This window comes from Sphaerodactylus townsendi, linkage group LG07 (assembly GCF_021028975.2).
Source record: "Sphaerodactylus townsendi isolate TG3544 linkage group LG07, MPM_Stown_v2.3, whole genome shotgun sequence".
Taxonomy (NCBI): Eukaryota; Metazoa; Chordata; class Lepidosauria; order Squamata; family Sphaerodactylidae; genus Sphaerodactylus; species Sphaerodactylus townsendi.
Window position 1 is genome coordinate 80,162,479 of NC_059431.1, and position 24,546 is coordinate 80,187,024.

General features: G+C 43.5%; 2 protein-coding genes across 5 annotated transcripts in view; one reads left to right on the forward strand and one right to left on the reverse strand.

Annotated features, from left to right (window-relative positions):
* PLGRKT (plasminogen receptor with a C-terminal lysine) overlaps nt 1-24,546 on the reverse strand; it is a 71,505-nt gene that overhangs the window by 20,306 nt on the left and 26,653 nt on the right. Inside the window, exon 1 of one of the 2 annotated variants that reach the window (XM_048504811.1) lies at nt 3,754-3,970. The exons of the other annotated variant lie outside the window; for it this stretch is intronic. The gene's annotated coding sequence lies outside the window, so the exon portion shown is untranslated. Of the gene's footprint in view, nt 1-3,753; nt 3,971-24,546 lie in introns of those variants that run through there. 2 annotated transcript variants of the gene reach the window in all.
* Nucleotides 3,970-24,546, forward strand: part of LOC125437311 (programmed cell death 1 ligand 1-like) — a 33,827-nt gene continuing 13,250 nt past the window's right edge. Inside the window, exon 1 of one of the 3 annotated variants that reach the window (XM_048504809.1) lies at nt 3,970-4,071. The gene's annotated coding sequence lies outside the window, so the exon portion shown is untranslated. Of the gene's footprint in view, nt 4,072-19,600; nt 19,683-21,705; nt 21,792-24,546 lie in introns of those variants that run through there. The other 2 variants (XM_048504807.1, XM_048504808.1) reach the window with 2 other exon arrangements.

Consider the following 24,546-nt stretch of genomic DNA (forward strand, 5'->3'; position numbering starts at 1 on the left):
CAAATTTCCATGCATGGATGTGATTTTTACAACTGCATGGATGCATGGATGTGATTTTACAACTGCATGGATGCATGGATGTGGATGCATGGATGTGGATGCATGGATGTGGATGCATGGATGTGGATGTGGATGCATGTGGATGGATGTGGATGTGGATGCATCCATGGATGTGGATGCATGGATGTGGATGAATGGATGTGATTTTACAACTGCATGGATGCATGGATGTGATTTTTACAACCAATTAGAACAAGTTTCCAAATTTCCATGCATGGATGTGATTTTTACAACTGGCAATCCCATCTCAAATTCATAACAAAATTAAACTCTCAGTGACAGCTGTTGAACACTTTTCTAAGGCAAATATATTCCAGGGGAACTGCAGATTTTCAACATGAAAATTATCCCACAGCTCCTATGTGGAGCCTCAGTATAGATTATTTGAACCAGTGAGAATTTACACCAATCTTTGTGTCAATTATTGCAACGAATTACAGGGACCACAAGATGCATAGATGGGGTAGCTTTAAGATTAGAACTGGGCTAAGGCTCTATGGAAGTTAAAGTGTGGCTACAAGCATTTAAACATAGTTTAACAATTTTTTTTTCAACAAAGAAGGACCGCCTACCCTGCTCTATGAACTCAATCAAGGTCACTTTCATTCTCACTTGCAGGCAATAGATAAGAAACTACTTAATTTTGGCCTAGGAAAGGATGACTTATTAAGACGTGGGAAAAATGAATCTCTAACAACTATTAAAAACATATAGAAGATATTATTTCAGTTTATTTATACAAGCTAGGAAAGTAGGTTCTATCCAGTTTTTTTGGCATCCTTCCATCTCGAAATATCTCAGCTTACATCAGAAATCTATCAGACTCTCATTATAGTAGAGCATTTATGCTCACACATCTGAACACCGCCCCTTCAGCAGTCTTCTAGGGAACCTATATATTCAGATACACTTTGCCAATGTAATTTGGAAAAGGCTGATTCCCTGTCCCACATGATGTTGGAAATGCCCTCACTATAACTCTTTATCACAATTGATGATTTGTCTTCTTTTTAACTAACCCCCCTTTTTGTTGATGGTTAGAGGCCCAATGAGTATGTTGGCAGGGGCCAAGTATCTCTTCACCATATTTTCCTTCAAAAATAAACATTCCTTGTCCACCGCTCAAGATAATCAGATCAAAGGATCTTGAAAGAAAGGAAAAAAGACACAACTGTTAACAGCTTTTATCTCTCCTGACCTTGTATTTATGCAAGGCCCATCTGCAACCAGTAGAACTGTTCCTCAGTCCTTGAAACTGAAGGAAGGTGTGAATAGTTTGGCTGCTGAAAGTGGCTTTCTTTTTAACTCACTGGGAGAAGTTTAATATCGTAGTCCACTTAGAGAGGGAAGAGCTTGGAAGAAGAAATGGTGGGAAAGTTATTGAAATTGCAAGGTATTTAGGGCAGGGAGAAAGAATTCTTTTGTTCATTTTCTGGCAACAGTTTAGCAAAGGTAATTAAGGTCTATATCAGGGGTCTTCAAACTATGGCCCTCCAGATGTTCAGAGACTACAATTCCCATGAGCCCTACCACTTGGCCATGCTGGCAGGGGCTGATGGGAATTGTAGTCTATGAACATCTGGAGGGTCATAGTTTGAAGACTCCTGGTCTATATGAACGCTCCATGCTTGAGTGGCAAATGTCTAGATACATTTTTGGAAAGTAAAATTATTATTTTAACTGTCACAAGATGGCACAGGTAGGACCATCATAGTGATATTTCATGCACCACTCCTTAAAGGACAAATCCAGAACAATCAACAGAGCAGACGAGCCCAGGGGCACATAGATACAAGCAAGAACATAAGAAAGAGCCTGCTGGATCAGACCACAGTCCATCTAGTCCAGCACTCTGCTACTTGCAGTGGCCCACCAGGTGCCTTTGGGAGCTCACATGCAGGATGTGAAAGCAGTGGCCTTCTGCTGCTGCTGCTGCTGCTGCTGCTGCTCCAGAGCACCTGGTCTACTAAGGCATTTCCAATCTCAGATCAAGGAGGATCAAGATTGGTGGCCATAGATCGACTTCTCCTCCATAAATCTGTCCAAGCCCCTTTTAAAGCTATCCAGGTTAGTGGCTATCACCACCTCCTGTGGCAGCATATTCCAAACACCAATCATGCATTGCATGAATCTATATCAAGTAGATATACTTGTTAATGTATACAGCTGTAATAAGAATGGGCGTGTCATGAAGAAGAACCTGTTTGTGTGCATAGAGTAAAAAATCATGTTACAGAAGGATAAGGATAGCTCCAATATATGGTGAAGGTTGTCAGGTTAATGTGGGCAACAGAATGAAGCAGCTCCTAGCCACCACTAGGAGGTAAAGCCAAGTGCTGTCTATAGCAGGAGTCTGCAACCTGCGGCTCTCCAGATGTTGGCCATGCTGGCAGGGGCTGATGGGAATTGTAGTCCATGAACATCTGCAGAGCCGCAGGTTGCAGACCCCTGGTCTATAGCAAGGTTCAGTGAAAAGAATGGGAAAACTGCCCACCGTCTTTTTCCACCAATAGTTTTTTCAATGACAACTGCAAATTCTAGGTATATGATAACTGTGCATGCAAAAGTACAGAGGTCCAGTACTGCAACACACGAATCACAGGATAAGAACATAAGAACATAAGAGCAAGCCAGCTGGATCAGACCAAAGTCCATCTAGTCCAGCTCTCTGCTACTCGCAGTGGCCCACCAGGTGCCTTTGGGAGCTCACATGTAGGATGTGAAAGCAATGGCCTTCTGCGGCTGTTGCTCCCGATCACCTGGTCTGTTAAGGCATTTGCAATCTCAGATCAAGGAGGATCAAGATTGGTAGCCATAAATCGACTTCTCCTCCATAAATCTGTCCAAGCCCCTTTTAAAGCTATCCAGGTTAGTGGCCATCACCACCTCCTGTGGCAGCATATTCCAAACACCAATCACACGCTGCGTGAAGAAGTGTTTCCTTTTATTAGTCCTAATTCTTCCCCCCAGCATTTTCAATGAATGCCCCCTGGTTCTAGTATTGTGAGAAAGAGAGAAAAATTTCTCTCTGTCAACATTTTCTACCCCATGCATAATTTTGTAGATTTCAATCATATCCCCCCTCAGCCGCCTCCTCTCCAAACTAAAGAGTCCCAAACGCTGCAGCCTCTCCTCATAGGGAAGGTGCTCCAGTCCCTCAATCATCCTTGTTGCCCTTCTCTGCACTTTTTCTATCTCCTCAATATCCTTTTTGAGATGCGGCGACCAGAACTGGACCAGAACTGGCGACCAGGATGGCACCATAAAGTCAGGATGAGAAGGGCATAACTCCACAATTCTCAAGAAAGTTTGAGGGCACAGGGGTCTTATAATTTCCACCAATATCAGAGGCTGATAGCAGTCCAGTAATCAATACCTTGGTCTTGCGGTTCATCTCTCTAGAACCAGTGCCTTTCTCCTAAGTCAGTAGCAGGCATCAACCTCAGTGCTCCATTCCAGTCCTCCAAAGTATGCACTCAGACACCAGGGCAATTTTGAAGCATGCCTCCTACGGCTACGTTTTCATGGAAACCTCCGTGCAACGCTTGTCAGTCCTCACAAACTACATTCCCTGCAGTGAACGCACATCCCTTTGCACGTGTTCCCCAATCTCTTGTTCACCCGTGTACATCCTTACAGACCCCTTCCTCGCAAGTTGCAACTCTCAGCAACTCCCATCCCAAAGTAACTTACCTCCTGCACTCAGCCTCGAGTCGTCGCAGGTTTGCAACTACAACTACTGCCTCGGTTCTTGGCTCGCGAGTGTCTGCACCTTTGCTCCCTTCCGTGTGTAAACTGGGGAAAGTTGGCCAGCGAAACACCTGACTTGATAAACTTCCGGTTGTAATAGGAAAAAGCCTGCAATAGAGCACGCCTCTTCGTTTCCTGTCTTTAATTTGGCATGTCCAGTTCCTACTGCTAACGTGGCGAGGGGGCGATCTGTTTGCGTGCTTTTGGATGGAGTTCAGCTGTATCTGCCCTTACTTCACCGGACTGGAAAAAATGTGGAAGGTTAAGAAATGATTTGATTTGCTTAAGTTTGGGAGGACTTTGCTTGGCTGGTAAATATGATTGCCCGAGATTTCCATGCTGTGCTCGAATTTGCAACCCGACAAATACTGGCATTGCAAGAGATCTAAATTCGAATACTTTTTTCATACTGGTGAATCCGTGATGTGCCTCATCCACAAAAACAGAATAGGAATCAGCTGTGAAAACCTGAAGTGTCGAACTTAACCATTATACAGTTCTTTTTTAAAAAATGCCGACTGATTTAACTTCATACGAGGGGTTAACAAGGGGGTCTCCCTGATTTTATCCTCCGACGGAAATAACTATGTGCTTTTACATGCACGTAGGTAAGGTGAGGGGGGGTTCCTCGGGTTTGAACCCCCCCATTCATGTCCGTAGCTCCGCCCACCCGTTTGTGGGTTTTTAAACCGTTTTAGTGCTTATTCCGTTTTTGGCCTGCAGGGGGCGCACTGTTTGGGCTAGCAGCACCAAACTTTCAGGGATTGTTTGGGGGACTCTCCTGATGATACTACCCGGGTTTGATGAGGCTTGGTTCAGGGGGTCCAAAGTTATGGACTCCCAAAGCGGGTGCCCCCATCCTCCATTGTTTCCAATGGGAACTAATAGAAGATGGGGACTACACATTTGAGGGTCCATAACTTTGGACCCCCTGAACCAAACTTCACCAAACCTGGGATGTATTATCAGGAGAGTCTCTTATTAATACCACCCAGGTTTTGTGAAGTTTGGTCCAGGGGGTCCAAACCTATGGACTTCCAAAGGGAGTGCCCCATCCTCCATTGTTTTCAATGGGAGCTAATTTATATCCCCCCTTTCTCTCCTGCAGGAGACTCAAAGGGGCTTACAATCTCCTTGCCCTTGCTCCCTCACAACAAACACCCTGTGAGGTGGGTGGGGCTGAGAGAGCTCCGAAAAGCTGTGACTAGCCCAAGGTCACCCAGCTGGCGTGTGTGGGAGTGGACAGGCTAATCTGAATTCCCCAGATAAGCCTCCACAGCTCAAGTGGCAGAGCAGGGAATCAAACCTGGTTCCTCCAGATTTGAATGCACCTGCTCTTAACCACTACGCCACATTGAAAGTGATGCTGTTTCAGGGTAGGGGATAATCCACCCCCAAACAGCATCACTTTCAATGTTGTTTAACTAGGGACCCCAGATTCTCCCTTTAAGGTGGATCTAGTTTAAACACCATTGAAAGTGATGCTGTTTGGGGGTGGATTCCTGCATCACAGCAGCTGCCCCGGGGGGGGGGGGGAGTCTGCCATCCCCGACCTCGGAGAGCTGCTTTTATAAGCGCTAGGCTAGTGGCGGGGCTTGGGGAGGCGTGGCCATGCCCTGGGGTGGGTGGGGTTGTGGCCCCCCCCTGACCCCCCCCCCAAATCTAAACCTACGTCCCTGTGCTTTTAACCTTACTGTAAAGCTAGTGGGGAGAAAAGATATTAGGTCTACCAATGGGGGGGGATGTTTGAGGTAAAAAAGATCATGTACAGGGGACTGTCAGATTGAAACCCTACCCTGAAAAGGTACCAGCATCTGTAACATTTCAGTCCCGCACCCTCTTATTTGACAGTGGCAGACAGTTCTGCAGCTATTCAGCTGCAGGGGTAGGGAACCTGCGGCTCTCCAGATGTTCAGGAACTACAATTCCCATCAGCCCCTTTCAGCATGGCCAATTGGCCATGCTGGCAGGGGCTGATGGGAATTGTAGTTCCTGAACATCTGAAGAGCCGCAGGTTCCCTACCCCAGGGCTAGTGGGTTTAGGGTGACTTGGATTACCAAACATGCAGGATGTGCTCTCTGCTACAAACCTCCCCTGGTCAGGTTGTTACAACATTGCCATAGCACATTTGGTGGGGGTTTTTCATTCAGTTACAGTGTCTCCACACGCATAGACACAAGTTCTTTGGGCAGGGGGAAACCTCCTATTTCCTCAATTTTTCTGATTTTTTTTTCTGCAGAAACATCTTTCCTTTCTGTATCTGTTTTGGTCCTCACACCAAGGCCAGATTTTGAATTAGCTTTGAAATTTATGTAAAGCAGTTAAAGATTATCTGATTTAAGCACATATGCAGTTTTATTTGTGTGTCTAAAGCGGATTTCGCTTGGGCCACAAACAGCGGTGTGAAAATGGTGTAAAAGTGTTTAAAATGGTGTAAAAGGGTTTACACCATTTTCACACCACTTTCACACTGCTTTCAGACCGATGTTTTTGGCACATGCGGAATTTGGCACATGCGGAATCTGCTTAAATCTCCTGGGTGTTTTTGTATATAGTGAGCACTAGATGGCACCATTTCAATTCTAAAAGACAATACTGCAAGTTGTTTCTATAAACTGAAATCTGTGTGGTGTTGATATGATGGACTTGTGCTACCTTTGTACTGATCTAATTTTATTATTGCTATCAAAGAAGCAAAACCTTTTGGTATTTTGTACCAAAGAGGCATATGTTGATTCAGCCTTCGACAGCATGGCTCTTCTTGCATATATCTGCACATCTGGATTGCTTTAATCCTGAGTGCCAGCACTCCTGGCAGCATTAAAGCAGAAGGAGGCAGCACTGAGTCTCTCAGGCATTCCTAGTATTATAAAACCCACCTAGTGAAGTCAAGAAACAGATCAACCAGGCCCAGAGATGATGACAACAGAACTCAATTACAGCTCATAGTTCGAGCAGGTCCAACACATCATCAGTAATTTGCAACCCACCTTGGATAATAACACTTTTTCTCACAAACCTTGGGTGGCAGACCTTGCCATTCTCACAGCCAGCATCCCAGATTTGAACAGGAATTATCTAGCAGAGTCACAAATCCAGAAATCAACCCTTCCAACCTTGGGCAGACTGGGAGCAAAAAAAACCCAGTCCTGGAAAACAGTCCCAGCCTTGCCCCCAGGGAGGCAGGAAGGAATAAAGAACCACCCAGTTCCATACCACTGGGGCGCATTTGGGGACCACCCTTCTCACCACTGGTTTTGCCTTGCCCAGGTAGAGGGATAGGCCATCAGCTCACTGGAAAAGTCCTATTAACCATAATGTTCAATCCATTCCTGCCTACAACAAACCTAGATGTCAATTTCATTCCCACATATTTTATTATTACTGGACTCAATAACCGTAGCATATCATGTTGAACTTATCCACTCATTCATCCTCAAACTTAGTATATGCTGTCATGTGTCAATAATGTTTTTTTGTTCTCTACTTGAACAGAAGACTAAATGGACACAAATCCAACATCAGTATATTCTGCCATCCCTTCTTAATAGGACCTTACACTCCTGCTCGCCATAGGTTCTAACATTTCACATACTCCACTGTTACACTTGTGAATTTTTCATCTTGCCTTAGACTTGATGTACACTTATCCCTTCCCCACTGCGGTTTTGATATCTCATGGGTCACCATAAGAAATTAAATGGGGATTTTTTTGGGGGGGAGGGGGTTGTGGAAGCTGCAGATGGCCAGTAGACAACACAGAAAAAGTTTAGAAACTCAGAAATGCTTAAAATATATGTATAATATTGTATAAGATCAACATATTTTGTCATTTCATTAAAGTTAAAGAAAAAGAAAAAATTCAGACTTATTCTCTGGTACAAAGATTGGGGGGGGGGTGCCATGCCCCTAATCCCAGTGATATGGAAAGGATTCAGTAGGTTCTTGTTTTACAGTGGCCTCCTTCTGTAATGCCCCCCCCCCCTACGGTATATAAAATCAGATCTGAGGATTGTTCACTTCATGTATCAGAAGAAGTGAGTCCTGTTTCATCACTTGAGCTCCTCCAAATGCAAAGGGGCTCTACCAGTTGGTCGAGGGCACCTAGGAGCGATTGTCTCTATGGCCCTCCTTACCTCACCATTCCAAAGTAATAGCATGGATGAGACAGGAGCACCAGACATGGTAGCCAGAAAATCCTTCAGAAATCCTTTGGATTCCTCTGGTGACGGACAATAATAATAGGATCATAAGTAATATTTTGAAATAATTTCAGATTTGTATAAAAAGGAAGATAATCTAGCCAGATGCAAGCAATTTACTTCGGAGTAAGCACCTTTGAATTCACTGGGACATCTTTTGAAAAGTAGAATGGGCCCATGGTATTCCTTAAACTCTCATCACTGAAAAAAGTCTCTGTTGCTGAAAACAGCTAGCTGCTCATGACTACCCAAAGGAAATCTAACCATTATTTCTGCTGGGGACAGCATTAAAATATTGGTTGCTGTATCAACAAGAGACAATAGCCCTGTTTACATGTTACAGTGAACACATATACATCTTATGTATACCTCTTTGTAAGAAAAAAGTCAACATGCATTCACTTCATAAATGAAACCAAGGACCAGTATCTTTGTGGTTGGTATCACATGTTCAGCTGTACATGTATTGTGTTTTATGTAAGAGTTACTCAAAATACATACAAAGAACTATCAAATGTATACTGTACTCAGACTGTGTCTTCCCTGTAACTTGTGAACAGATGTCTGCCTATACTGCAAAACATGGTGAGATAGGGATGGTAAAAGAGGCTGTGTGAGTGGAGGGGTCGCAACTGGTGTTATATCTAATATATTAACAGAAAATAACTTTCTAAGTAGTCCTTTCTCAGTAAGATTGCCAGGTGCTAACTTTTAAAACCAGTCCATCTCTTCATCAGAGAAAGTATAGGAAGATGAGTGTGTGTGTGTGTGTGTGTGTGTGTGTGTGTGTGTGTGTGTGTGTGTGTGTGTGTGTGTGTGAGAGAGAGAGAGAGAGGTGACCATGTTAGCTTTAAGTTCATAAAGAACTTAAAGTAGAAACCCCATGTTAGCGATTGTGCCTCAATGATTAGCCATAAGGATCCTGCTTAATTTCTCCCTTTGCTTTCTGATCCATGTCCAAGCTTTAACACTGCAAAGGACTGTATTGGCCAAGGTTGAGTTCACATTCTGCAAGGGGACATTCTGCCCTATGTAATGGGCCCATTCCTGTTAAGCACAATTGGACCTTGGACATAATCTGAGGAAACAAAAACTTACAGGGCTGTGGTTGAAAGAAGTTAGACAACATCTTGAATTATTACAATAGTGTGTGACCTAATGTAATGTTTTAGACTTGCTAAACCTTTTCTCATTTAACATTTCACTATTCAATCAGTTTTGCTTTCATCTCAGAAGCCAGTGTGGCACAGTGGTTAAGAATGGTGGACTCTAATTTGGAGAACCAGGTTTGATTCTCCATTCCTCCACATGAGTTCCAGACTCTATATCTGGTGAACTGGGTTTGTTTCCCCCACTCCTTTACATGAAGCCATCTGATTGACCTTGGGCTAGTCACAGTTCTTTCAGAGCTCTCTGTTGGGGAATGGGGAAGAGAAAGCGATGATAAGCTGTTTTGAGAATCCATACAGGTAGAGAAATGTGGTGTATAAAAACTAACCTTCTTCCTATAACTGGTGCTTGTGTTGGGGAAAGAATACTTTGGTTACATGCTCTTGCAGAGGTCTTGCATCACCAAGGGACTTCTTTAACATTCCCAGAGCCGAGGACTTCCTGCTTTGGGCAAGCCCCAGTTCTCCCCCAAGGAACTTCCTGCTTTGGCAACCCCAGTTCTCCCCCAAGGAACTGAGAAAAAAAGTATTCTCCCTTGGCACCATATTCTTTGACTTTGACTACTGGGAAGGGGACTGCACTCTAGAGGTAAAATGGGATAAAATTCATTGGGGGCTGAGGTACTGCTGACTTCTGCTGCAGCTGTCTTGCATACTTGCTATTGTATAAGTCTTCTCTGAAACTTACCACACAGCTTTTTTTATGTGAAAAAGAAACTTCATGTCAAAATTTTATAAAAGCCTTAAGGAGATTATTTGGTCCAAGGCAAAATCATAAAGTGCTGAAGTAAGAAGGCTCACAACCTCAGGGAAAAACTATGCTGAGATTTGCAAGTGTCGGTCACAACCAGTCATGAAAGTGTTAACTGTCTGTCTGTATGTAAACAAGACATTGTGGTCACATTCTGATGAGCCTACCTATTGATTAGTCATTGACCAGTATAGTAGCCATTTGTTATATGTCTATCAGCAGGCATACCTGAGGTTATAAAGTTACTGTTCCCACTTGGACCATGTGCCAGCATGTTGCAACATGCAAAATGTAATAGTATAGTATAGTGTTCACTGTTTTCCCCCTTGTTACTCTACCTTTAAGCTAGTAAAGTTTTTATTAAGCAACTCACTAGTATCTGAGGCTCATTCCGCACATGCAAAATAATGCACTTTCAAACTGCTTTCAGTTCTCTTTGAAGCTGTGCAGAATAGCAAAATCCACTTGCAAACAGTTGTGAAAGTGGTTTGAAAACGCATTATTTTGCATGTGCGGAAGGGGCCTGAGTCTTTATTGGCATCTGAACTCTATCAACATACTACCGCCAGTCCTCTTAACAAGTCCACCAGCCAGAGACCCAGAGACTGATGGCCCAGTACTAGCGGAGAGGTGTGAATGGGCCTGTGGAGGTGACACAAGTTTGTGCCAGTGTGGATGTGTGTAGAACTGTTCATGTCTGAGATACTGATGGTGCCCCACAAGGGCTAACTTCAGAAAGTGATAGTGACAAAAGGGTCATGGTTTACTTCTTTAGCCATAAGTAGTTAGTCAGTTATATAAGTAGTAATAAGACATTCCAGGTACTCAAAAATCATTTCAAATACCAGCAATTGAAAACACATTTTAAATGTCACTCGATGTAAGCTTTGTGGTAATTATTTCCAAGCCCTACACATGAACCTAATTTTCCAATGGCTTCACTAAAGTGTCATCATTTATTGTATTTTGATGTTTACCCAGTCAGGAAATGTTAGCATAAGGTGGGTGGTGAAAATGCCTGTGATGTCAGTTAAGCTTTAAAAATAGAGTTTGTCATTACGGCTTGTATTGTTCCCAACAGCACAGTTATTTTTCTGGGGAACATACCTCACAGTTTAATGTGGTAAGTAAACAAATATTTTAAAGTTTTCTCCCCACTAGGACCAAAAGGAGACGTACACACCTCTTTATTGGGACCCCCCCCCCCCCCCGCATCTACCAATTACGTCAAGGCCTTTGTTAGTTTCTGGTTGTGTTAAATAGGCATAACAGCAGAAGAGGAAAACAGGGTTAAGCACTGCAAAGAAGGATACCAAAAAATTCAAAGTGTTCTGATAGGTGGGAAAGATGCTTATCACTGGAAGGTGCTGGGATCAGAGTGATAACACATCTCTACATTTGTGCACATTTCCTTGAAGTATTTTGTGTCAGTTTTGGCAAATCATTGTGTAGATTTTCAGGATTTGGCTCTAGTACCTTTGAGACCAGAAGGCATCTGCTTTTCCCTGAGATTCAAGTAATCTCAATTGCAGGGACTTTGTACCCAGCTCCAGCAGAAAACATTGACTAGGGCCTCAAGTGAGTTTAAGGATTTCAGTAATTATAGTACAATTATAGTACAATTTATTTAGTCCCTTCCTTCATCCCCACCCCTCTTCTCCTCATTGGCGACCCAAAATATCTTACATTGTTTAGTCCTCACAACAACCATATGAATGAGGTAAAGATGAATTGGGATTAGCAAACTTACATGGCAAAGTGGGGATTTGAACTTGGGTCTCCAAGATCCCTTAGATCACATGGGCCCCTTAGAAAGTTCCATGGAGTAAGAAAGCCAACAGCTGAGGAAGCTCAAAGTTTATTGGGCTACTTGCGTTTTGAGAACAGCCCAGGAAGGATAGGAACTAATTCTGACCCTGCATTCCTCCGTATTCCATCTTTTCTCTCTGTTCCCCTATTAAGGGTTAAATTCAACAGCTTTGCCTGCTGCAACAATACATGTGAAACAACATAATCCAGTAAGACCAAAGATCAAAGAGGCAAAGAATAAATAGGAGGGACAACCTTTTCCTTTTATTCCAGCACCTGTTTTAACACAAGGGAAGGAAGCAGCATGGAAAGTGTAGTTTCCAAACGCTTCGTTTTCAGTTGTGTACTAATCTTCTTGATGTAAAAACATAGTGTGGCATTATTTTTATTTTCATGTTTATAATATCAGCCTAATTTATGAGAAATAAAACTGCTTTCCACACTGAAATACTTTTGTCTTCTTGTAACAAGACAGCTATTAGCTGGTGTTTTTCAACTGCAAGAATGCTGTATCACAGTAGAACATATTCCATAATGAACTTTGTGCTCCAGGGCTGAATGTGTGAGACGGGAGATTCAGGCAGGGAATTTTTAGCATGGTTCATTCACAACCATTTTTCATACTGCCAACCTTAGAAACACAAGTACCTTCATGAGTCCTCCAATGTGATATATGCATATTTTATTCAGAGGTTGACTTTGTCTACTGCAAGCATATGGTTGAGGCAGCAGTGGTATACCATCTTGGGCCTTGTCTACGATAAGCATATGGTTGAGGCAGCCATATACCATCTTGGGCTTCCACCCTTCACATCAGACACCCCCCTTAGACCATCTGATGGTCCTCCTCCATCAGGAGGAGGAATTAAAAGGAGGAGGAGGAATTCCTCCAACTTCTAATTAGTATCGTTTACTAGATATGTTACTGCCATCAAGACTTCATCTAGAAAAAACGTCTATTTATTGTGATTTAATTGTACTCGATTTTACTGTTCTAATGATTATTGTTGGAAACCATCCCAAACCCCAAAAGGGAGTGGTGATATAAAAACCGAATCAAATAAATAAATAAAACCATTGTGTTTCTCAGAACTAGGTACAACTTGTCATTCTCACATATTTTCATCAGATGAAGTTTTCAAAGCATATTGCATATAGTACAGTAATCAAATGTCACTTCCCCCAAACTGCAATAAACCAATCAATTGATGTTATTAAAATACACATTTTGTTGATTAAAATGTTTTACATGCGACTTTTAAAATTAAAATACAATTTCAGAAATAAGATGAATATAACTCCATCTTATATTACTGCAAAAAGAGTTGTTTATTTTAATAAAATCTGGGATAGTGTTCCAATAAACAGGGTGAAAGTGAACAGTTGTGGGATGATGAGAAAGTGGTCAGAGGGATTCCTTCCCAGTTTCTGCTTTCAGCCTCTCCGCCCCCTCCCTGGGAGACCCTACCAGTAGGAAATTTATTCTGCTTTCACCCCGGCCAAAAGTGGCTTTACCATAAGCAAAAAAGTGCAACATTACTTGTGAGTGTCCCCTTTGCCAATCACCCCTGCAGATAGGCCACCTTGGCCTCACAAGTGCTGGGCTATTCTTCTGGAACCAACAGAACATGACTCTGGCTTCTATTCATAAACTCTTTACTTCTGTCAGGTACTAAACAGCACTCCTGCAAGCTTGAGCCTCCCCACCAAACAAACCTCCCTCTTTCCCTGCCTCCCTTTTATCCCTCACAGGAGGTTCCTTCTTGCCTGAGAGCTCCCTGTTCCAGCCTCTTAGTAGCTGGCGAGCTGTCTGCCTTGCCCTGTTGGCCGGTGACTGGCTCTTCAGCCTTCCTGGCCCTCCTCCTTGATTGCAGTGTAGCTAGGGCTGTGCCAGCCCGGCTCCGCTCTCTAAGGCTGCTGTGGACTGCTGATTGCAGCTTGACCAGGGCTGTGCTGCCTCCTGGAACTGCTGAGGATTGTTCTTGTTGCTCAGGCTCTCCTGAACATTTCTCTGCCGTTCCTTTGTGCCGCAAGCTTCCTGGAGGTCCCTGCTCCTTGTGGTAAGTCCAGGACCAGGCCTGTCAGTTGTGGAGTGCTCCAGGGTTTCATATGGGACACCCTGTAATTAGACAACGTTTTTTTTCCTTTCTAATTTTAACTGCATGTTGGAAGACATACATTGAACATACATATTCATGTGTTACTCGCATTTCCATCAGGATAAAAAAATTGATGAGGATTTTTCTATGACATTAGCAAAAAGTAACATAAAATAATCTTAGAACAGAAAAATATTTCTCGAAGAGCTAATTTCCTTTATCTAGTTCTCATTATGCTAAACTACTGGAGGTATCACAGTTCTTCCTGTTTGCGTGTTGGGGCAGAGTGTGCGTGTATGTATGTATGTAACAGTCTTACTTGCTGAATAATCTTCCTCTTATTTTTGTGGTAAATGCTAACCTTTTAGGCATCTACAGTGTTTACAGAATAAGTATCCTGACTAAAAATAAATGATCAAACTTAAATCGTATTTTGAAATCATATGATTCAAAGTAAAATAGCAATAACCACTTTTCAGTAACCAAGCTCACTGACCAGTATAATTAATGTTCTTCACGATACAAGTATTTAAATATTTCCCAGTAAATATTTTCACTGGCATATCCCAGGAGCTTCTATCCTTTGATTGCAATTCTGTGCATAATGACTTGGGAGTAAGCTCCACACAATTTCAATAGTTAATAATCAATAATCACCAAATTTCCAAGTCAGCTATCATCATATCGAACTACTGGTGTATTAAATTCCTTTGGGAAACCACCTAATTTCTTTTGGGCAACCACCTTTTTTTTTTCATTTTAAGAAGTACTGTGTACAATCCTAAGTCTACCGTAAGTCTTCTTTGCAATTCCACCCAAAGCTTCTCAATTCAGTATCCTTTTGACCACAGCTCCATTTTGTGATTTGTGGGTGTTGAAGCGCAGTGCTGTGGAACTCTTGAAATGATTTTGATGTTATTAAAAGTGACTCATTTATTAACGGCAACATCTTCTGCTCTTACATGCCTCTAAAATGCCACAATAGTTGTTTATGATGGTGGCCTATAAAGTTGGCTTTCGATAGTGAGTAAATTCCTTTACCCACAAGCAGAAATTTTCCTTTCTGATAAGTCTATAAACATTGCAAAGGGGAAGAAAATTTGAACTCAGCACAGTGAGAAAAGCAACACATTGATAGATAAACTGAGCTTGTTTGTGTGAGCCACTTATGTAAAGTTAACTAAAAAAGAGATTTATGTTTGCAGTATTGATAATGAAAAAAGCTGATTTTAAATATCAGCTATTAGATGTACAAGGTGAGCACGTTGCAACAGAAAGTTACATTGTCTTGTCAGACTTCACCCAGATGGCAGCTTTCCCCAGCACTAATAGCACAAATCCAAAAGAAGTGGAAAATATACCTCAACCACAGTACAGAACATATTGAACAGTAAATGGTCTTGCTACTTCCCATATTAATGAGCAATAATCACAACCGCAGTGGAGAGATGCAGGTAAAATGGTAAATAGTAATAAATGTACATGTTGGGCTTCCCAGTCAATAAACTGTATGTATGAAACGAATAAAAATCACACTTACCATATGAAATAAACAGTTATTGAGCCCACACTGAACTAGTGCGAGATATATTATAAACAAAACTCTGAATGGAGTACCAGATAAACAATATATTCTTGTCTCTGATACTCAACATTTAAAGAAACAGAACCAAAAGATCCCCATGTTCTTCCAAACACATTTGTTTGACTGCTGACTGTGCCTCACAATCTGAGTAGGGGGAAATGCAAACATCTCATGCTGGCTGTAATTCAGCAAAGAAAACAGCTGCATCTAAACATCACTTGAAAGTGTAACAAACCTTCATATAATAATGATGTAAAGCAAAAAAGCACTTCAAAGCTCTCCTCAAGCTGGCTAGTTATTGGTATAATCTTTGCTGTTGTACTCTTCAGGGACTTGAAGTATACTGAATGCTAGAACAAACTACAAAATATGATCAGCAAATAAATCGTTAAAAAATACTGTTCCAATACATCTACAAATTATAAGCTTTCTTCTTAAATAATGGCAAAATGCTCAACATGAATTTCATAGGGTTTCTACAGAAAACAGCATGAGAACAGTCTCAATTAAGTAAGTGAAGTAATTCTGACCCATGCATGAACAAAAAATACTGTTTAAATACACTTACAGATGTTAAACGTTCTTCTTAAACAATGCCAAAATGTTCAGTGTGAATATCACATTGTTTCTTCCAAACAGACAACATGAGAACAATCTCAGTTCAGTAAGTAACAAAATTCTGACCCATATACATGAAACATGTTTAAATCACAAATTATAATTATATATACCACAGGAAGGCCTGCCCATTCTAGTCCTTGTTACTAGTACTGCTCTGAAGAATTAAGTAAGCCTTGGTCTGAGTCATGACTGATGAACTCATTAAATTATCCTCCAAGTCTGCAGCAACTCATATTAAGGAAGATGGATCTAAGTCTTGGTTCAGTCCAAAAGGGTCTACCGAATTTGAACAATGAAAGAAATAAAACTATTCCAATGAGCTTTAAGCATCATCTATCGGATTCAGTTCAGATTCACTGCCAGCATCATTCTACATGTCTCCCAGCCTTCTTCATGTCACCCAGTTCCATAGTAAATGGGACAGTTTACATCCCATGCATGAGAGCAGTTGTAGAAGGGCAACCTTGTTAATAGCTACAAGGATCTTCACGTTTCTCACTACCACTGAAGCCTCAGCTGAGCATATATTTGGGGTCCTAAAATCCCCCAGAGTGTTCTGCAGTCTAGTAGTATTCATGAGTCTCTGTGGGTGGACCATTTTAACCAAACTCTTCTAATGAGAGGTCTTGGAACCACATACACAAAGCCAAGGTCAGGCCACATTTCTAATCCTGAAATTAAGCCACCCCTCAGTTGCTCAGTCCAAAAAATTAGATCCAGTGCGTGACCTCAGTTTGTGTTGGGCACATTGCAGTCTGATAGAGGTCCAAATTAAAGAGACAATGGTCGATTTCCCACCCACCATTAGATGCGCGCTCCTCACAGCAAATACCCCAGGGTCCTGCAGCACTCCCCACTACACCAGCAGTGACAACGCAGTCACCCCGATTCTGCCGCTCCTCCCACCCCTCAGCGCACGCGTCATTTCGGATCCTGTTCGGAAGTACACTTTTTTGAAACCACGCACCGAACACGGAGCAGGGGCCCCCTACACTTTCACTTTTGAAGTGGGGAAAGGGCCAATAAAATCCTAGGTTGGTCTTGTTGAGGTTTCCCTTAGCATGGATATTCAAGCCCCCTAAAAAAATCAGTCTAGGAACCTGCTCTCATCTGACATAGGCCTGTAAAACATGAGAGCTAGAAAATTTATATAAAAATACTAGCGTGGCCCAGCCACGCGTTGCTGTGGCTTATTGTGGTGAAATGGGAAAGGAACAGTAGCAGCAAATCAATTGCAGAGGCCAGCAGTACATGCTCATGCAAACACGCAGCCTGATACTGTGCGATGTCAGTGATGAGTGTGCCCGCATTCCTTGCGGGGGGGAATGGAAAGGCACCCCTCCCACACATCTAGGCTGGCTGGTCATGATCCTTTACCTGGGAGTAAGTTTGGTTGGTGCCAATGGGTGTTGCTTCTCAGGAAACCCTCTGAGGGGCGTGACGCAGCCATTCAAAGTATGTCATGGTTGCTGTACTGAGCTTACTCCTGAGTAATGTGTGCCTGGTTTTCTTAACTGTAACTGCAGTATTCAGGGAATCTAGGGTGCCTGGCCCCTCCCTCCCATCCCTTGCATGTCGCCCCTCACTCTCTTCCCTCCCTCACTTCTCTTCCCTTGCATGCCACCCCTCCCCCTCCCTCCCTTCCCTTTCCCTCTGCTAGGGTGGGTGGGTCATATCAAGATGTTGGGCCCCCTGCCTCCCCTCCCTTGCATGCCACCCCTCACTGTCTCCCCTCTCTCACTTCTTTTCCCTTGCATGCCTCCCCCACCGTCCCTTTCCTCTCCCTCCCTCTCTTCCCTTGCATGCCACCCAGTAGTGGGATCCAAAAATTTTAGTAACAGGTTCCCATGGTGGTGGGATTCAAACTGTGGCATAGCACCAATGGGGCTGGGCGGGGCACGATGGGGGCGTGGCCGGGTATTCCAGGGGCGGGGCATTCCTGGGCGGGGCTGTGGCAAGGATGCAGCCGCTGCGCCGGTCCTTGGGTGGGAAACGAATGCACACAGACGCAGGCTGCCACGCACACTGGTGTACCTCCTGCTAGACTGCTTCAAGTTCTGCGTGCTACTTCTGAGAGGAGGGGCCTAACTAAGGCAAAAATCACGTGGCAAAATCACCAATTAGTAACCCCCTCTCGGCACACACAAATAATTAGTAACCTACTCTTGGGAACCTGTGAGAACCTGCTGGATCCCATCTCTGATGCCACCCCTCCCTCTCAGTGGCAGTGGAGGTTAAGAGCTCGTGTATCTAATCTGGAGGAACCGGGTTTGATTCTCCATTCTGCCACCTGAGCTGTGGAGGCTTATCTGGGGAATTCAGATTAGCCTGCACACTCCCACACACGCCAGCTGGGTGACCTTGGGCTAGTCACAGCTTCTCGGAGTTCTCTCAGCCCCACCTACCTCACAGGGTGTTTGTTGTGAGGGAGGAAGGGCAAGGAGATTATAAGCCCCTTTGAGTCTCCTGCAGGAGAGAAAGGGGGGATATAAATCCAAACTCCTCCTCCTCCTCCTCCTCCTCCTCCTCCTCCTCCTCTTCTTCTTCTTCTTCTTCTTCTTCTTCTCCTCCTCCTCCTCCTCCTCCTCCTCCTCCTCCTCCTCCTTCTCCTTCTTCTCCTCCTCCTCCTCCTCCCCCTCCTCCCTCCCTTCCCTCTCCCTCGTGTGTATGTGTGTGTATGTGTTTCACTTCCACTCGAGTTACTGCCTATGTGCTGTTTTCACTGCTCATATCTGGCCATCTGAGTGAACATTCTAAGCAGCACGAACATTCTAAAAGTGACAGTTACACACAGGCAGCTGCATGTCCTTCAGCAGGGAGCGCCAGGAAAAAGGCGTTTTGCCTGGGCCAGGTATGAAATTTCAGGTATGTGAACATCTAAAAACACTCTCGCCTGACTGACTATAGTGGCTGGGAATTTTCAGAGGAATTGGCCCAGCAGTTACTGAGGTATACTGTCATCAACACATACACGGTTAGCTTTTTATATATATAGATAAAGCCCATTCCTGTATATGTCCATTCCTTCTTAATTAAGAGTAGAGGAGATGAATTACAGACCTCACTTCTCTCCCCCAATTCCACCATGCCCCTTTTTCGCACACGTTTTCTGCCTGGCGCTCTCTCTGGTTTGGCTTGCTTGTGGCTCACACATACTTTTCTAGAGGCCATCCTGACTTAGGTTCTTATGTGAAGAAGTCCTCTGGTCCTGTGTTCTGTATGATCATTACACTTGCAATCCACAGCCTACTGCTTCCAGGACTAGTAATAACAGTGGTGGTTTACTGGCAGCAAATTTCAGAGGCAAAAGGATGAAGTCATTCTGCATGGCCATTGAAGAGTGTGGTGGCCATTATGCTAATGAACAGTTTGTCACCATAGTATTCAGAAAACAAGTTTAATTGGTTTTATATTGTTTTTGTAATGAAGATAAAGACAACAAATCTGTGTTTATAAAGATGCTAGGCTATTAAAGGTCGGGAAATTGGTTACATCAGCAAAATGAAAGAGAAACTACAAGCTTTTGATTTCCTTAAACAAAATTTCCAGAGGAAGCTGGTTTAAATCAGTATCTGAGCCATAAGCTGTTGAGAAGGAAGAATGATTCTTTGCTCCTGCCTGCCTTTCTCAATCAGGTCAGTGTTCTTTTATCTGGGGAAAACTTGAACAATTCCACTGTGATAGAGATCTGACTTTAATACATAATGCTGCTGATAAAGTATTAACTATTTTTAAGGAATTGGAGAAGAAGGACTTGATTTTTTAAAAACAAAAATCTCTTGATACAAAAAACATGAAACCTACAGGGAACAGGGAATTGGTAAATATTCTAAGCTGTCCATCTTTGGCAAACCTGAGTGTATTTGATTTAGCATTAATTGCGTGTCCTTTTGTGTACAAAGAAATTATAACCTCAAATGTAGCTGAATATCCCTCTCCATCTCAAAGGAGGCTCCCTGCCATTTCTTGTGAACCTCATAACGCAAACCTGCATCCACATCAGCTGAGCAATGTGAGGAAGTCTCATATCTGTCTACTAATGTCTTGTGTAAAGGTAGTCCTATAGCTGGACCAATGGAAACCCCTCCACTCATACAAGTAGTTTTTGACAGTACAAATAGGAGGACTAGCCACAGTTGAAAACCTGTTTGTGCCCTTTTAAACTGTTAACAACAACGACACAGATGTATATCTTTTAAAAAGAAATGAGGTGTGGGTTTTTTGGGTGGGGGGTTGTTTGTTTTAAAGGAAAGGGATAGATATTGGTGGAGGTGAACTTGCACTTTCTTTTGGAAAAACTCTAGATGGGCACTATAAATAAATGTCTTGAAATTTCAATATCCTCCCCTTCCCTCCCCTCCCTTGCATGCCACCACTCCCTCCCTCCCATCCCCTCCCTCCCATCTTTCCCCTTGCATGGCACCCTCCTTCCCCCTCCGCTAGGGTGGGTGGGCCATGTCCAGATGTTGGGCCCCCTCTCCCTCCCTCCCCTCCCTTGCATGCCACCCCTCCCTCCCATCCCCTCCCTCACTCCCCTTCCCTGTATCAGATGGGACATTCAAAAACTATTCAACAACAATATTGTAACTACTATTACAAATCTAGAGATTTATAGCACTAGCTGGAGGAGACCAGATTATGCCAGTGCGACGGAATGTTTATATTGACTAGAATTTTAAGGTTTGGTCACTTAACTTAACGAGCTCCAAACTGATAACACCAAAGGAACTCTATTCTCAGGATTTTTTTCACAGTCACAGATGAATTACGGTGACCCCTGATGGCGTTTTCAAGGCAAAAGATATTCAGAGGTGGTTTGCCATTGTCTGCCTCTGCATCATGACCCTAGTATTTCTTAGAGGTCTCCCATCAAAATACTAGCCATGGTCAAGGCTGAGAATGGATTGACTGAGCTAAAGTGGGGATTTGAACCTCCTAGTCCAACATCTTAACCACTTCACACTTAGCTCACACTCATCTTAACCACTTCACACTTAGCTCACAAAAAGTATTAGAATGACTGCATACAAATGTGTGGTTTTCTATGTCTCTGACACTTGTGACAGATCACTCATCTAAATTATGCCAGCTCAGCATCTGGCAAATGCTTCAGGGGAATTTCCTTGTTCTAGGATGTGACACTGCTGTGAAGAGGTTGCTCTGGTTACAATCTCACACTAGCCTGGCAAAGGGCTTTGAATAAATTACCCAAAAGGAAGTCTAGCCAAACGGTGAGGATAGGACAAAGAACTAGCTAATCACATGGCCAGAAAACAGAGTTTTCCTGGGTGCCAAAGAGAGTTAACAAAGGGTATTCTACTCCAGGCCAGGCGGGAGAAAGCAGTTCCATGCCAGGTCTGAACCAAAGAACCAGCCTGGAACGATGCTTAAGAGTAACCTATGTATTAGAAATGTTTATTATTTTCTGTTTTTCCAACAACATTTTTGGAAAACTCAGCAGTGTGGAGTGTCTGGAAGAAAAGAACCCAGGATTGAAAGAGGCAGGAGTGAACACCCCATTCCTAGCTTCGTGACATGGTGGCAGCTGTTAACAGTTCCAGAACTCTGATTTGAGTACGTTCCTGTTTTAAATCAGTCAGTGATGGCAGAGCATACTGAGAGCATACTGACTGGGCCAGTCTGCTGGGGCATGGCAGGGTAAAAAGCAAGCTGGTGCATTTGTGGAGGTGGATGTCACTCTGGCTGAGACTTCTCTGGACTGTGGAGGGCACGCCTGGAGGCAGGTAATCGTCGGATCTGATGATGCTTCAGATGCCCAACTGCATATATTTCTCCTTCTTCAATGGCTCACATTGACAGTTAAAATTAGCTTTTCCATAAAAAGTAGAGAGTTCAGAGTGTGTCTGGGGACGGGTCTGCCTCCCACCATTCCATAGTCTTCCCCACCTCCCTCCTTTACCCATACAATTGCCCAAGGACCACAGAATGCCCAGTTACTGCCAACCCCACCCCTGGACTTACCAGCAAACACGGGTTATTTGCCTTGGTTATTTGCTGTTGGGAATTTTTTTCTGCTTCCCCACAGCATCATGATACATTAGTGCAGGTTTCCCTGGTTTTTCTCCAATATTTCCCAAACCTACTTTACTGTTAATTTTTTGTAAAAGATTGCAGCAAAGGCTGGCTTTCTGGGTAGAAAAATTTACAACTTCCTGTTCCTGTCAATATAGCAGCCATTTTCCCTGCCCAGAATGTGGCCATGTCCTCCCCCTCCATCAGGCTATTTTTTGTTTAATGAACCAGTTGAGGGCAACATGATTGACAGAGGACATGTGGTAGAGGAAAACATGCTTAGCCTCTTTCTCACATGTTGTTCCCTGATTCACTCTCCTCATGTATGTTTCTGTTTTTGGAATCAAAATGCCTGTTTGGAGGGAACGTCAGAACTCCATGTGGGAGGGAGGGAGGGGGAAGCCACTTGAAGGAGTTTTTTGAAGTTTGGAAGTGGTGGATGGGAAAAACTTCTTGCCCTGGTGCTTCAACTGTCCCCCTCCCCACCCCCCAGCAGTTTTAATTTTAGAAAACAGCAGTAGGGCTCCGTTAAGTATGTGGAAGTGAAATATATAGATTGACCTTGAGTGCTGACAAACCTGCTTTATCTAATAGCAGTAAAGTCCATTGTACAAACAAATACAAAGAGTTCTAGAAAACTATTGGCGGGTTAACAGTGCCCACTGAGTGTGTCAGCACCTCCTGCCTTTCCTTTCTTCCTTTGCCTTGCATCACCAGCTCGCTTCTCATCTTCCTCCACTTCCGGGATGCCTGTATCATCACGCAAAGGTTAAGGTTACCCAGCGAGGGCGGGGGGGTGACCTCCTGCCTTTCCACTCCTCTTGGCACTATGTCAGCACCTTCCTCCTCTTCCTGAATGCCTGTCTCTTTTCCGTGTCCCTATTACCATACAACAGTGCAATTGCAACCGCCAGCCATTGCAACCCTCCCATGGGGAGCAGCTGAAGACTGTGCCTGTTCCTCCTTAGGCAGCTGCTGGTAGTACAGTGACTGCAATTATTCAGCAGTGGGGGACAAGGGCAAGAGTGTAACAGAGTTAGTAACAACCACAGTCCACTGTTTTGTCTTGGTTTTTGCCTGTTCTGTGTAAGCCCCACCCCAAGCTAGGTGTGCATGGCAATTGACTGGAAGCAGGGACGTAGCTATAGAAGTAGACTTTATTTACAGTCAATGACCAAATATACATAGCTATAGATTTTTTATGAGGTGGGTTCGGGGGCATGACCACGCCCTCACCCCTGGGGACGTGGTCATGCCTCCCCAAACTCTGCCCCCAGGCCTCAGTGCCTATAAAAGCAGCTCTTTGAGGCTGGGACAACAGTATCCCCTGCCCAGCCCAGCCCACACCCTGGAAGTGAACTGTCACGAGGCCTAGCCTTTTATGTAATAGGATAAAGGTTTAATCAAGAAACCCCTGACCTGGATAGCCCAGGCTTGCTCAATTTTGGAGCAGCCTGTGGCGTAGGAGGTTAAGAGCTCATGTATCTAATCTGGAGGAACCAGGTTTGATTCCCAGCTCTGCTGCCTGAGCTGTGGAGGCTTATCTGGGGAATTCAGATTAGCCTGTACACTCCCACACACGCCAGCTGGGTGACCTTGGGCTAGTCACAGCTTCTCGGAGCTCTCTCAGCCCCACCTACCTCACAGGGTGTTTGTTGTGAGGGGGGAAGGGCAAGGAGATTGTAAGCCCCTTTGAGTCTCCTGCAGGAGAGAAAGGGGGGATATAAATCCAAACTCCTCTTCTTCTTCTTCTTCTTCTTCTTCTTCTTCTTCTTCTTCTTCTTCTTCTTCTTCTTCTTCTTCTTCTTCTTCTTCTTCTTCTTCTTCTTCTTCTTCTTTGTCAGATGTCAGAAGTTAAGGGGGGTTGCCCTTGGACAGTATTTGCATGAGAGGCCACCAATATCAGGTTTGTGACCTGAGGCAGGCAGTGGTAAACCACCTCTAAAGGTCCCTTGCTTTGAAAACCTACAAGGGGTCTCCATAAGTCAAATGTGATTTGATGGCCAAAAAAATAAAATAAAGAAAAGATATCCATATTCCTTCAAACCAAAGGCTACAGCTCAGTGTTGCTATGTCTTTGCTAATCAAAGAGGAAGTCCAGAGTACAGTCCTTGACACTTTGTCCTTGACACTTTGTCATGACAGAATTGAAAACACTCTCTAAGGCTTTGCAGAACTACTGTCAACCGGAGTGAGCAGTATTGAGCATGAGGGACTAAAGACTTGCATTTGGATATATCCAACCCAAATATATCTGGGGGGAAATATTTCATCAATACTTTTCAGGTATACTCAAGTATCTGGATGATATATGGGATTTTTGGGAATACCAGAATCCAGGTCCAAAATATTTTCAGAAATATTCACAAATATATGGGATTGCCTGCTGTTGATATTTTGAGGCCTGTTTTTTGCTCTTTAATGGGTTTCCTAACAAGAGGATTTCCAGGCAAATGGAATCACTCA